Genomic DNA, 14,906 nt, shown 5'->3' with positions numbered 1-14,906 from the left:
CGCCCCGGGCCCGCCAGGGGGCGGCCTGGCCGCGGGAGGCGCTGCCTGGCCCGTCTGGCGCCCGCGCCCGCGTCGGCTGGATGGACCCAGGAACTTCCGGCCGCCGGGAGCCCAGGTGGCGCGGGGCTGAGGGTGCGGGGCCTGGGCAGATCCATTCGAGGGGTGCAATGGGGGCGACTGGGTGATCTTGGCTCCCCTTGAGCTGGGGCGCGGGGCGTCAGTGAGGAGCAGGGGGAGAGCCCTGAACTGTGAGTGCGGGGATCCAGCCTGGGGCCCAGCTCTGCCAGCGTCTCACCGCGCGACCTTGGGCCCCGTTCCTCCGCGGAAAAGCAGGGGGTCAATCGAGATGACCTCTAAGGCCCCTCCCGGGCCAGGCCCGGGGAGGCTGATCTGGTCTTTGACCACGGCCTGGTCAGAGTATCTCAGACCCTCTGGGTCCCTCAGGGAGGAGGACGGGACTTGCTTGCCTTTCTTTGAGCCCTTGGATACGTGAGACTTGAGAGGATTTAAAAGACTTACTGTGTCCAGAGACTTACTGTGACAAATGCCAGGAAGTTTTGCGGGGCTTTTAAACAGATGCCATCCATTGCAGCAAATGGAGCCACCGCTAACTACCTTTGAAGGGTCCAGCTCACACATTTGTTATTTATCACCCCAGGACCAATGATGCTATAGGTATTACCTCCATTTTACAGGTGAAGAAACTGAGGCTGAGAGCGGTTTACTAACTTGCCCAGAGTTCCACAGCGGGGAGGTAGCAGAACCTGAGCCGGACTCCAGCACTGGCTCAGCTCACACCTGGACTCTGATGAGAAGACCAAGACTTTATGCTTTAAAATAGGTGATTTGTTTCTTTAACCACTGAGAGCAGTGCATCAGAATCACTTGATAGGCTCCACCCCCAGAGCTTCCGGTTTAAGTCTGGGTGGCCAAGCATGTGGGGGGCCAACAGGTTCCCAGGTGATGCTGATGCTGCTGGAACCAGGACCGTGCTTTGAGAATCGTTGCTTCGGCTGAAGGTTGGGGGTTCCAAGAGGAGCAGGGGTCCAAGTTTGGCAGATGATCCCTGGTGTTTTTACATTTTCCTTTTATACCTGATGTTCCTGGTTGGGGTTTTCCGACATTATTTTGCCACCCTCTGGTGAGAATGGCAGCCATCAGCTAAACAGACAAGCCTCCCTGATGATATTGCAAGAGTCATCAGAGGCATAATCAATTGCTATCAGACGGGCAGGAAACAATTCAGAAGCCCAGGGGATTGCTGACCAGCCTTCAGAGACTGCCTCACCATCCTTCATTTATATTGGACATTTATAGCGGACAGCTGTGGGAAAGAAGGCAGATTCAGAGAATGTGGAATTTTAGAGCAGAGACAGGCCTTTATAAGATTCCATCTGCAATTCGTCTTTCTCCCATTATTAGAGTTGGGGAAACTGAAACCTTCTCCAAACCACACAATCACTATTAACAAACATCTTAGATTCCCCATTGCCTGTGAATTGGCCAGAATTCTGTGTACTCATATCCTGCTCTGTTACATTCCTTTACAGTTGCTAACATGCTACTCATTTGTATGCCAGGTGTTCCTGGCAGAAAAGCCAGAACTTGTACAAAGAGGACTGTATTTTCAGTTCTGGGAGTCCCTCCTCTCACAGGTGATTAATAGAAGCAACAACCTGGCTAGAGTATTCCCTTAGCAGATCCTTTGTGATAGCTATTGCCATTGCCCTAAGTGAGGCCCTTTCTCTCTTGAGCTATTACAACAATGCTGTGAAGAGGGCATGGCATACAAGTTACAGATGAGAAACCCCCAGCTCAGAGAGGCAAAGTGACCTGCCCAGTGCCATCCAGCTGGGAAGGGGCAAAGCGTGACTCTCACCTCCTTCTCTGATTCCAAATCGTGCTTCTGCTGCTTCCAGCTGTTGAGTGTGAAAGACAGTGTATGTGTTTGTTGAGGGGAGAGTGGACAGAGGGAGAAGAAGGAAGCATTGATTACCTACTCTGCGCCCAGGATTGTGTTGGATGCTTTACATTTACTGAATATGATTATTCCATGAACACCTCTTAAGTCTGTAGAGTTTGGCATTATTATCCCATTTCACAGATGAAGAAATAATCTCAGAAAAGGTGACTTGCCCAAGGGCATGCAGCTGGTGATTTAAATCTGGGTCCTGGCTGTCTTGTTTTTGTTTCTGTGGTACGCGGGCCTCTCACTGTTGTGGCCTCTCCTGTTGCGGAGCACAGGCTCCGGATGCGCAGGCTCAGCGGCCACAGTTCACGGGCCCAGCCGCTCCGCGGCATGTGGGGTCTTCCCGGACCGGGGCACGAACACATGTCCCCTGCATCGGCAGGCGGACTCTCAACCACTGCGCCACCAGGGAAGGCCGGTCCTGGCTGTCTTGATCACACTGTCTAGGGGCAGGGGAACATATGGTTACCGATGTTTAAAGGGGGCCAACTCCTAGGCAGTTGCAGTCTTTGTAAATGATGTAACATCAGAAGGTAGCAACAAGGGGTAGTTTGGGGATTCCTGGCACTTTGCAAAATTTGGAATAAAAACAGGAGGGATAAATACTACAAAATGCCCAAGGAGTAAACTTGATAGGAGTTAAAGGGTCAGTAAATATAATAAAACATTGATTTCTTTCCTTCTTTTCAAGGTCCTTCCTCATTGACTAGCTATTCTTTGTGTTGAAATGTCATTGATCTGCAAGTTGTTAGTCTAGGACTTAGAATCTAAGTGGATCTTGATGGCAGAGATAAGGTGTTCTGGGCCCAAGGCCTGGGCGGGAATATCTACAGTAAATCTTCCCTCTAGCAGCCCCATGTGCCCAGTGAGTCACTCTCTTGTCCTACACTCAAATCTTTTGCTAACCTACCTCTAACTTTATATCAGCTTCACACCACCTCCTAGTAGGACCTGCTAGCTATCTTGGCTCATCCGAGTCTTCTCTATCTTAGGGGCAATTTAAACCTCATTCCTCCTGAAGTCTTATCTTTGCTTAGAGAGCACTTATCTTGGCCGCTCCCCTGGTATAGCTGCTGTTTATATTCTGTGAGGTGTTCCTTGGTCAACCTCATCGCATACACACAAGACACCTCACAACTCCTTTTTTACATCTGGCCTATATTCTAGCGCTGAACAGCTTGTCTTGTAACTTTCCTGTATCTCCAGCACTTTACATATAGTAGATTCTTCATGAATATTTGGTGGATGAATGAATACATAGCCTGGGGCTATCTTTTTTGAAGGAGGGAAATTATTTCCTCTTGAATACTAAGATTCAGGAGGGCTGGCACCACGTTTTAATTGGTTCTATCCCCAGGCTCTAGGACAAGGTCTTAGTAAATATTGAATCAACATTCTTTAAAAGAATACATTTTCTGGACCTGTTTACACATTGATTCAAGTATAGCTCCCCAAATGTTCTGACTTGGAATAGTTTTTCCTCCTGGAGGACTGAGTGACCAAGCCCTTTCTTTTTTTTCTTTTCTTTTTTTTTTTTTTTTGTGGCCGCATTGCACGGCATGCAGGATCTTAGTTCCTGGACCAGGGATTGAACCTGTTACCCCCTTCAGTGGAAGCACAGAGTCCTAACCACCGGACCACCAGGGAATTTCTGACCAAGCCCTTTCATACAGAGCAAACAGAATGAACCCACCTTCTCCCTTCATGAACCACCTCTTTTGACCTGTTCTAGACCCTTCCCCAGAAGCTACTCTGGATGTGGGAAGTTCCCGGATGGCCTAGAATGAGACCCCAACCTGATGGTGACTGTCCTGTTGAAGGGGGGAGGGGTCAGTCTCCCCCACAAACCTGTTTCTCCTGCAGGCTGCCCCATCCATCCTTTCAAGTGCCTTTAAAATCCTTGGAGGCATCCTCGATTCCTCTCTTTTCCTCACACTCCACACTTGGTTCATTGGCACAGCCTGTTATGTCTAGAATCCAACCACTCTGTAGCACTCTATCACTATCTTGTGGTCCAAGTCCCCCTCACCTCTCTCCTGGATTACTGTGGTAGATTACATCATGACACGACTAAGCCAGTTCATCGCAACTGGGTTCAGTGTTGCTGTAGATCTCAGTAATCTCCAGTAATGAGTGGTAGATGAGCGTACCTTGCTACTAGCAGGGGGCGCTGAGGCAATGCAAGCCAGTTTTAGCCTGAATTCTGTGCCACGGACCATCACTGATTAGCAAGCAGGTCCTCGAGTTATATGACCTCCTCTGTGAGCTCAGTGAAGGCCCAGATATATGTCCTGGGTGTTCCAAAAAGCTTCCTTCTTGAAAAGATTAAGTCCAAGGCAGAAGCAACAATATTTGAGGAACAAGCTTCAATTCAGGGTCAGGCGATGGCATCCTCACTCAGCAGCTTGAACCCCAGACCAGACGGATTCCTAAGACCTAGAGCCCATTGGAGCTCACTAGATTCTTATGCCTTGCGGTGCAAGAGCAGAGGCACATGGACAGCACATTGCACATCTGGAACACTGCCTGTTTGACTGATGGACAATTATTTTGGCCATCAGGTTGCTAATGAACAGACCCTCTGCTGAAATGGCATTAAGACAATTGAAGCACTTGCAGAAGTGCCTCTGGAGTGTGGCTTCCGGGTAAAGTCCCTGCTGCCTCCACGGGAGCAGCTCTCAAAGTGTGGTCCCTGGGACCTTTTCAGAGGGTCTGTGAGATCAGCACTATTATTATTTTCATAATAATACTAGGACATTATTTTCGTTTTTCACTCTCATTTTCTCCCAAGCACAGAGGGGAGTTTTCCAGAAGTTACATGTGTAGTATTGCCACAGGTTGAAGGAAGAATCAGATATGAGAATGCAGCTGTCTTCTACTAAGCCAGACTTTTTTTTAAAATACTTATAAGTAACTTTTCTTTTTTAAAAATTAATTAATTTATTTTTTGGCTGCATTGGGTCTTTTTTGCTGCGCACGGGCTCTCTCCAGTTGCAGGGAGCGGGGGCTACTCTTCGTTGTGGTGCGCAGGCTTCTCATTGAGGCAGCTTCTCTTGTTGCGGAGCACAGGCTCTAGGCGCGCGGGCTTTAGTAGTTGTGGCACATGGGCTCAGTAGTTGTGACTCACGGGCTCTAGAGCACAGGCTCAGTAGTTGTGGTGCATAGGCTTAGTTGCTCTGTGGCATGTGGGATCTTCCCGGAGCAGGGCTCAAACCCATGTCCGCTGCATTGGCAGGCGGATTCTTAACCACTGCACCACCAGGGAAGTCCAAGCCAGACTTTAAAGATATTTACAAACATGTACAGTGGTTTCTCAGGATCTGTGGAAGATTGCTTCCAGGACCTGCCCTCATACCAAAATCTGCGTCCCATAGTCGGCCCTCCATATCCACGGGTTCCGCAGAGGAGGGCTGACTGTAAAACAATACCACTTTTCTCACTAAATATTTTTTGTTTTCAAATATATCATTTTTCAGGACTTGTCCCTGTTGCATCTACTCACCTCTGCTGTGAAAGCATCTATACACACAAATGGGCCTGGAAGTGTTCCAGTAAAACTTTACTTATGGACACTGAAATTTGAATTTCATATGATTTTCATGTCTCACAAAGTATTATTCTTCTGATTTTAAAAAAATGTAAAAGCAATTCTTAGTTCACAGGCTGTCCAAAAATAGATGGTGGGCCAGATTTGACCCCCGGGTTGCAATTTGCCAACCCCTCCCTGTTCTAGGGGGTTCAAACCAATAACACACACATATACATCATGTTAGTTCAACTGAAATGTTCAGACAATATAACAGCTTTCTCATTGTTTCTCCAAATGACCCCTGAAGGCTATTCTCAACACAGCAGCCACACTGATCCCTCTTTGCTCTAAAGCCACCAGTGACTTATCTTATACAGCAGAGAAGCCAAAGTCCTTCCCATGGCCTGGAAGACCCTACATGATCTGCTGCCCCATCCCTCTGACTCAACTCCTTCTTCTCTCCCTCTCATTCTGCTCTAGCCTGTTCCTTGAAAAAGCCTGCTCCTTCCTCAGGGCCTTTGCACTTGCTGTTCCCTCTGCCTGGAATGTCCTTCCCGCAAATAGCCAATTAATTCACTCAAATGTCTGCTCAAATATCACTTCTCAGTGAAGTCTTTGTTTTCTTTTTTTTAATAACAGTTTTATTAATATAATTCATATGCCATGCAATTCATCCATTACAATTCAGTGTACAATTCAGTGGGTTTTAGCGTATTTACAGAGTTGTGCAACCTTCACCATGATCAGCTACAGAACATTTTTCATCACTCCAAGCAGAAACCCCAGACCTATTAGCAGGCACTCCCCATTTCTCCCCAGTTTGCTCAACCCTCCCACCAATCTACTTTCTGTCTTCATGTATTTGCTTATTATGGACATTTCAAGGAATTAGAATTCCATTAAATGGAATCAGACATATGCTCTATTGTGATTGAATTCCTTCACTAAGCTTAATGTTTTCAAGATTCATCCATGTTGTAGCATGTTTCTGTACCTCATTCCTTTTTAGGGTTGAATAATATTCCATTGTATGGAGACACTACAATTTATATATCCACTCATCAATTAGTGAACATTTGGGCTGTTTCACTTTTTGGCTATTAGGAATAATGCTCCTATGAACATGCATGTACAAGTTTTTGTGCGGACATGTGTTTTCATTTCTCTTGGGTAGATACCTAGGAGGGAATTGCTGGGTCATATGGTAACTCTGTTTAACCTTCTGAGAAAATGCCAGACTGTTTTCCAAAGTGGCTGCACCATTTTACATTCCCACCAGCAGTGTTATCGGGATTCCAATTTCCCACATCTTCTCCAACACTTGTTATTACGTCTTTGTGATTACAGACATCCTAGAGGGGGGTGATGAAGTGGTACCTCATGGTTTTGATTTGCATTTTCCTGAAGGCTAATGTAAAGGAAGCCTTTTCTTGATCATCCTATTTTAAATGTCAACCCCTCCTCCCTTCTCTACCCCCTCCCCCACTTCCCTGCTTCATTTTTCTATAGCACTTATTTCACTTATTCATTTGTTGTCTCTCTCCTCCCTCAGGGGATAAACTCCAGGAGGGCATGATTTTTGTCTGTTCTGTGCTCTGCTATATCCTCAATGCCTGTAGAAGCTCTGTCCAATGGAAATAGAGTGTGATCCACGTACGTAATGTTAAACTTTCTAGTAGCCAAAAAAAGTGAAAAAAGAAGGAGGAAACAGATGAAGTTCATTTTAATAATATTTTTATTTAACCAGATATATCTAAAACATTGTTATTTCAACAAGTAATCAATATAACAAATTACTAAGGAGATATTTTATATTCTTTTGTTCAGTCTAAGCCTTTGGAACCAGGTGTGCATTTCACACCCTTCTCAGTTTGAACTTGCCACATTTCAAGTGCTTAATAGCCACACATGGTCAGTGGATTCAGCACTGAACGTGGGCCTAGAACATTCATTTTGTGAGTGTATGAACAACTCCCTCTTAGAGACGGTTTGATTAGTCACTGCCCTGGGGAGGAGGACTTTCATAAACATATTTACGTGAGGTCTTGCATGTAAGTGGTAAGCCTGGGCTTGGGTTTCCAATCCCTGCTTGCTCACTGTGACCTTGGGCAAGTCATCGTCCCTCTCCGAGCATCAATTTCTTCAGCTGTGAAATAAACATTATGGTCCCTTCCAAGCTTTCAGCATCAGAGAGGGAGGCGAGAGTGTTGCCTGTGGGGTAAAAATGATGCTCAAATGCCTTAGATTCCATACTTTTTGAAGTCAGGTGGCTTTCACCGTCACTGGGAGGAGGGCTAAATCACACAGAAAGATGGTTCTGGAAGACCTCTTGGAGAGCCCTGGTGACCTGGGGGTTTTTGTGACTGTAAAGAGGCCCTGGGATCATGATTTACACAAAAAGAACAAAGGAATCTGTCTGGGAACACCTCACCCCCCGCCAAGCCCCATCACCCTAACACAAACTGTCTCCTAGAACTATCTGTACAGCTCCCCAGCTGCGTGTGCATTCCTCAAAGGCAGGCCCTGAATCATTGAATATTCATTTCTGTGTTTGGAGGATTATTTGGAAGTCTGTGTAGGGAGGATTCTGATTTAGTTCATTTCCCTGCATCTTTTTGATTAATCCAGAAAAATGGGGGATTCAACAGGTGTTTTGCCAATATGTTAGCTTCTGCTCGCTCAAGCATTTTTTAAGATGTTATAAGGTGTCATATTAATCATAAAATCTTCAGAACCCTCTGTGGGGTGAGACTGGGGACCAGGTTTGCCTGGGGATCGTTCCTTTCAGCTCCTCTGTCCACTGTGGGGACTGTGGGAATTGGCTTTCAAAAGCCCATGCCATTAACTGCACAGCCCACAGGCTGGATTTCTCTAGGGGAAGGGCTGTGCTGGGAGTCATGATCTGCTTTCAGGGAAGGCTTGTCACTGTTTATGTAGCTTCTCTGAACTTAACCTATAGACTCGGGCAGATCGAGCAAAGCCAGGCCCCACAGTGTAAGCAAATAGGAATAGATCAGGTCAATTTGATTCGATCAGCATCCCTGGTTTGCATTTCCAGGCTTTACTTCTGGAGAAGTAAGATACTACTCCCAAAACAGGCCTCAGGGGGACAAATCTTTTGAGCAGAGTCCCTTAAAAAAATAATGCACTTATGAGTAAATGCATTGTATGTGAGATGGTTCCCCATTACCTCCCAGGACAGAGTCCATGCTGCTTCCTGTGATAGGCGTGGGAGGGTCTGGACCCTGCCTCTTCCTCTAGCCTCTCAGCACCTGGCCCTTTGGGCTCTAACCCTTGCATTTCCCACATACCTCATGGATTGTCATTCATCTCCAGGCCTTGGCCTATGGTGTCCCTTCTGCCTGGCACCCCTTTGCCTTCCCTTCTTTCTGTCTGCAAAACTGGCCTCCCTTAGGTCTTGTCTGCTTATAGTGATCTGTCCACTTTGAACCCCCAGTTCCTGAGATACCCCAGGTTTGGAGCACCCACAGACCCTGGAATCTGTATTGCCGCACATGTTACACTGGGTTGGGATCAACTGTTTGAATATTGACCCTCTACACCAATGTTCTTCATGGAAGGGATAATGCTTCCCAAGGAATGCTTTGAACTGTATGGGATATTTCAGTGGATGCAGTGACAGGAGGGTGCTATTTCCATGTGGTGGACAGGGGCCTGGGGATGCTGGCTCTGCTGCAATGTAGCGACAGTCCTGCCCAGCGGAGAATGTTTCTTGTCCCACAGGACTTTAAGAAGTCCAACCAAATGCTCCTGTAGGTAACACACCCTGTAATTAACCAAGCTTGGAAACTAGTAATTTTACAAATAAACTCAATTTTTTTTCTTGGCGTGGTTTTAACATATGCTGACTTTTCCAGGAACGCAACTACTGTGTAAATCAAGGGAAGACCAAGTTTTGCTTTGCTCAAGAGCTTTAGCAAGGACTTATCACCATTTTGGAAAATCACACCTGTAATGGCAACATGACTCACGATAGAGAAAGAAGAAATTCACCCAGATACCTGCTGGCAAATCTAATTGTTTGAGGATTTTGCTTGACCATGGGATGAGTCCCCATACGACACACCTGGATCCGTCTGCATTTGTTGATGTCGCGGTCGCCGTGTTTCATGGTATATAAAAGTCTACTTTTTTTTTTTTTTTTTTTGCGGTACGCGGGCCTCTCACTGCTGTGGCCTCTCCCGTTGCGGAGCACAGGCTCCGGACGCGCAAGCTCAGCGGCCGTGGCTCACGGACCCAGCCGCTCCGCGGCATGTGGGATCTTCCAGGACCGGGGCACGAACCCGTGTCCCCTGCATCGGCAGGTGGACTCTCAACCACTGCTCCACCAGGGAAGCCCAAAACTCTACTTTTGAAGCTCTTACTTTCAAATGGCAAAAATAAAGTATTGCCTGAATATCGTCTTACATCCCTTAAATCCAGATTTCTTTGTCCTAAGTAGGTGCAAGCACGTGACTACTTTATTACGTCTCTGGTGTATTAGGCCTAAGCATTTAGAGATTGAAACACATTTTATTCTAATGCTCCTTTTATTTCCCTTTTATATTCGTTATATTATATTGATTTTGTCTTTTCATTACATGTATAAGTAGGTTATAATATCCATGAATTTAAAGCGGAGGATATTCAAAATATTTATTAAAGGGCGTAGGGGGATCCTAGCTGACAGTGTTGAGAACCACGCTGAAGCCTTAGAGGGCAGGGACTTCACCTCCCCTGTGTCACCGCTTCCTCCCTTGTGCCTAGCACAGGCCTGGAATACAGTAGCTGCACAGAGAATCTTTTCTGAACGGTGAAGGGGTTGAGGGTGACCCCTTGGCTGAGATGGGGAACAGAGGAGGGAGGGAAGTTTAGTGAGGAGAGTGATGAGTTCAGTTTTCAATGTAGAAGCTTGGCGAGCCCTGGAACTTCGAGGGGCAGTGGCTGTGAAGAATTGCTCTCCAAATGCCACTGAAGAGGGGGACGTACAGTCAGAGTGTCAGTCAGTTCATCTGTTTGGTCAGTAAACACTATGAGTGGCTCTGTGTGGGATGGACAGATCAGCAGGGGCTGAGAGGCTCACAGTACAGGTGTGTGTCTCCTCTTGTGGAGGAGACACACACCTGTACTTTCTATTTCCTAGATGGGATTTCCTAGATGGGATGCTGCCTGATTCATGAACCATTGAATAGAGTCAATTAGATTTTCAAATTTCCCCAGTTGAATTTTGTATTTTGGCACCATGATTAGAGCTTGGAATTTTCAGCCCTGCTCCCCATTCTCTCGGGAAGAGAGAAGGGTTGGAAGTGGAATCAATGATCCATCATGCCTATGTGAGGACGCCTCCATACGAATCCTGAAAGTGTGGGGTTCACAGAGTTTCCAGGTTGGTGAACACATCTGTGTACTGGGAGGATGATGCACCCCAAATCCACAGGGTCAGAAGCTCCTGTGCTCGGGACCCCTCCAGACCTTACCCTGTGTGTCTCCTCATCTGGCTGTTCATCTGTATCCTTTATCATATCCTTTAATAAACTAGTAGATGCATGTAAATATATTCCAGAGTTCTGTGAAGCCACTCCAGAAAATTAATCAAAACTGAGGAGAAGGTCATAGTAGCTTCACATTTAAAGCCCATGGGTCAGAAGCACAGGTGACAACCTGGACTTGCGACTCTCATCTGAAGTGGGGTGGGAGCAATCTTGTAGGACTGAGCCCTTAACTTGTGGGATCTGACACTGTCTCGAGGTATATAGTGTCAGAATTGAGTTAAATTGTAGGACACCCAGCTGGTTTTACAGAGAATTGCTTGGTGGGGAACGCCCTCCCACACACATTTGGTGACTGGAAGTGTCAGAAGTGTTGTGAGTGTGGCAGTAGTGTAAGAGTTAGGAAAGACACAGGAGGAAAAGAACCAAGGTTTTTCCAATACACATGGATAAATCTTGAAAACATTATTTAATTTCTAAGTGAAAGAAGCCAATCACAAGAGAGCACAAATTGTATGATTCCATTTATATGAAATGCCCAGTGTAGGCAAAGACATAGAGACATAAAGCAGATTGGTGGTTGTCAGGGTCTGGGGTGGTAGGGGGATGAGCAGTAGCCAAGGGAGCAAGCCATGAGGAAGAGCATTCCAGGCACTGGGAACAGCAAGTGCAAAGGCCCTGAGCTGGGACAAAGTGTGGTCTGATCAAAGAACAGCAAGGAGGCACGTATCTGAAAGAGAGTGATGAAGGGGAAAGTGGTGGGAGATGAGAAAAGAGAGGGGGCAGTGAAACTGAGCAGGACCCTGTGGGGCTCCTGGGCACGGAAGACTTTCTGCGTCCCCCATTGCTTGTTTGTACAGAACAGACTCCAGCCTCCATGACCTTCCCTGAGTTCCAAAGGGCAGATTCAGACAGTTGCTAATCAGGGAAGGAAGGGGATGCAGTGACAAGGGAGGAGGAGCCAAGAAACAATAGTGCAGCCTTGGGGCAGGTCCCGGTTCTGCCTCAAGGGATACACATAACAACATGTTTGAGCTCTTCATAGAACTAAAACACAACAAATGGAAGATGTCAGCCTTCTTCATACCAGAGAAGACCACCTGAGTCCAGAGTAAAGGAACCAGAGAAACTCATCAAAAGATTACCTGAGGGACTTCTCTGGTGGTCCAGTGGTTAGACTCCAGGATTCTACTGCAGGGGGCGTGGGGTTGATCCCTGGTTGGGGAACTAAGATCTCACATGCTGCATGGCCAAAAAAAAAAAAATTACCTGAGACCAGATTAAAGGAATGCAGGCCCTGCACACACCCTAATCTTATCAGCAACCCCACCCTTGAACCATTGCTTATAAAACTCCTCACCAAATCTTCCCAGGTTGAGACACAGTTTTCAAGGACAGGAACATGCTGTGTTGCCCTTTGCCTGGCAAACCAATAAAGATATTCTTTTCTACTTCACCCAAAACTCTGTCTCTGAATTCGATTTGGCACCAGTGAACAGAGGCTGAGTTGTTGGCATCAGTAGTAAGACCAGACTGTGTAGGGCCTTGTGGGCCACTGTCAGAGTGTTGGCTTTTACTTGGATGGAGACGAGATAACACTGGCTATTTTGAGCCAGTGGAGGATGTATTTGTCTTATGTTTTAACAGAATCCCTAAGGCAGGAGATGGACTGTAAGAAGGCAAGGGTGGAAGCAGGGAGATGGGTTTGGAGGCTACTGTGTTGATTCAGGCAAGAGATGATTTTGGCTTGGACCAGGATGGGAGCAGTGGAGGTGGCAAGAAGTGTCCAATTCTGGATCTATCTGGAAAATAGAGCTCACCTTCAAGTCTTGTGGTCTGAGCAACTGGGAGATCGTAGCTGGATTTTATCAAGTGAGGGAAGACTGTGGGAGGAAGTAGTTTCCCTGCTAGTCTCTGCTCACGTATAGCAAGAAGTTATAGCAGAGCAAACATTTTAAATTTGATATTTTTTTTCCTGAACACTAAACCATAGACACCGAGACCCTAAAGAGTGTTCATAATGATCACTTTTGAGGGCTGTGTGGTGTTCCATTCAATTCATTTACCCTAAATTACATAACCATTTCCTTGTAATTATCTAGACTGTTTCTGTTTTAATTTTAAAAATTATAGATAATCCTATAATGAATATCTTTGTGCTGATAGCTTTGTCTTTGTGGATCTTTCTCAGGAGATTTCTCAAGGGATTGATTCTCAGGAATGGATTTACTAAGTGAAAGAGTAAAAACACTTAATAACTCTTGAGACACATTGCTAAACTGTTTTCCACAAAGACTGTGGCAGTTTATAAGGCCAGCCAAAACTTAGAGTGCGGCAGTTTCACCATAAATTAGATAGTAGAGGACATTAGCATTTTATTTACACTTTCTAATAAAAGGGGTAAAAGCTTCAAATTTAAAATATCTTTGCATGTACTTGATTATGGTTAAGGTTGGACATTTAAAAAGTTTATTTGTGTTTCTTTGACTGTGAACTGATTATTCAGGTCCTTTGCCCATTTATTTACTAAAGTCTTAATGGTTATGGTTAAGGTTGGACATGGTTATGGTTAAGGTTGGACATTTAAAAAGTTTATTTGTGTTTCTTTGACTGTGCACTGATTATTCAGGTCCTTTGCCCATTTATTTACTAAAGTCTTAATAATTAGGAAAATAAACTAGGGAAATTCTGTGTAAATAAATTTGTGTTCCTTTTGTAAAAATTTTTTAAAAGCCTTTGGTATGTGAATAATTATATTCCTATTTTGCTGACTGATTGATTTAAAAATTGCCATGTTGATTACAAAAACATTTCTTAGAGTGAAGCACACCTGGATTGTGTAGTGCTGTAGTCACAAAGAAGGGCACACCTTCTAGATCCTTCTCCTGAGTGGCAAAGTTTTCCCACCGTCTAGTTCAAACATACCTCGCTGATGGGATCTCTGGCACTACAAAGTGCAAGGGACAGGACAAAGGGGCTTGTCCAGAGGAGAGTGACCTGCATGTTGGAGGAACTCTGGAACATGTATGAGGAGTAGCGGCTGGCAGTTCTGGACTCAGGGAATGGGTCCCAGCTGAGGGGGAGGTAGCTTCTGTCTTCCTGGCGTCCTTCCAGCTGCTCCAGAGTCAGGAAGCACCTTGTTACGGGAGTTAGACTGGGAAACCTCTGAGGTCCTTTCAGTACTGAGAACCCGAGCTTCTGAGAATGACACTTTTCTGCCTCAAAGTCTTTGCTGGCCTTGGTCCCTCCTTATCGCCCCATCTTAGGCTGCTGACCACTTTGACTTCTTCAAGGACTGATTCAAATGCCATCTCCATAGTGGAATCTTCCCTAATCAACAGTCCTCTCCTGCCCAGCCCCATCCCCCAAACTGTTAGAGCATCTGTCACTGGCTGAATTTCTTCTGTGTTTCTCCCTCACTAGACTCCGAGGGCAGGGCTGGGGCTTATTCATTTCCTTGTCCTCACAGTGCACCTGAGAGGGACTCCGCTTAGGAAGCCTTTGTTGAGTTGAATGACCCCCCTCCCCAGGGGAAGCTTAGCAGTTAGGAGAACTGCCATAGTAATTAGGAGGCATCCTAGTACAATGTCGGCATCATCACTTACTAGCTGTACCTCAGTTTCCCCATGGAGCTGTTGTGAATTAAATGGACCTCTTGGAGAAAGTCATTTCGCATTTGTTTTGTAATCACTGAGCAGCAAGTACTCTCAGAGTCTATATTCCAGGCACAAAGACATAACAGATGGTCTCTGGGCTTGAGGAGGATCTCAGTGGTACACAGCAAGGTAGAATGTGATAAGGTTCCTGGGAGAGGTGGGAACCAAGTGCTAGGGGGCTCTGAGTAGGGAGAAGGAACACATGGATGAGTCTGGGGAGCTTCCCAAAGGAACCAACATCTGAGCTGAGTCTTGACAAGTGG

At 46.0% G+C, this 14,906-nt stretch overlaps 1 long non-coding RNA gene across 1 annotated transcript; it reads left to right on the top strand.

Moving 5' to 3' along the window:
* Positions 1-23: 23 nt before the first annotated feature.
* On the top strand, positions 24-11,578 carry LOC137232768 (uncharacterized). Its single transcript, XR_010947175.1, has 4 exons — positions 24-115; positions 696-841; positions 7,051-7,151; positions 9,377-11,578. It is a non-coding gene; the product is annotated as an uncharacterized lncRNA (long non-coding RNA).
* The last annotated feature ends 3,328 nt before the right edge of the window (positions 11,579-14,906 follow it).

The sequence above is a fragment of the Pseudorca crassidens genome, chromosome 1 (assembly GCF_039906515.1).
Source record: "Pseudorca crassidens isolate mPseCra1 chromosome 1, mPseCra1.hap1, whole genome shotgun sequence".
NCBI lineage: Eukaryota > Metazoa > Chordata > Mammalia > Artiodactyla > Delphinidae > Pseudorca > Pseudorca crassidens.
The sequence above is the reverse complement of the archived record's forward strand: the minus strand, read 5'-3'. Positions and strand labels throughout refer to the sequence as shown.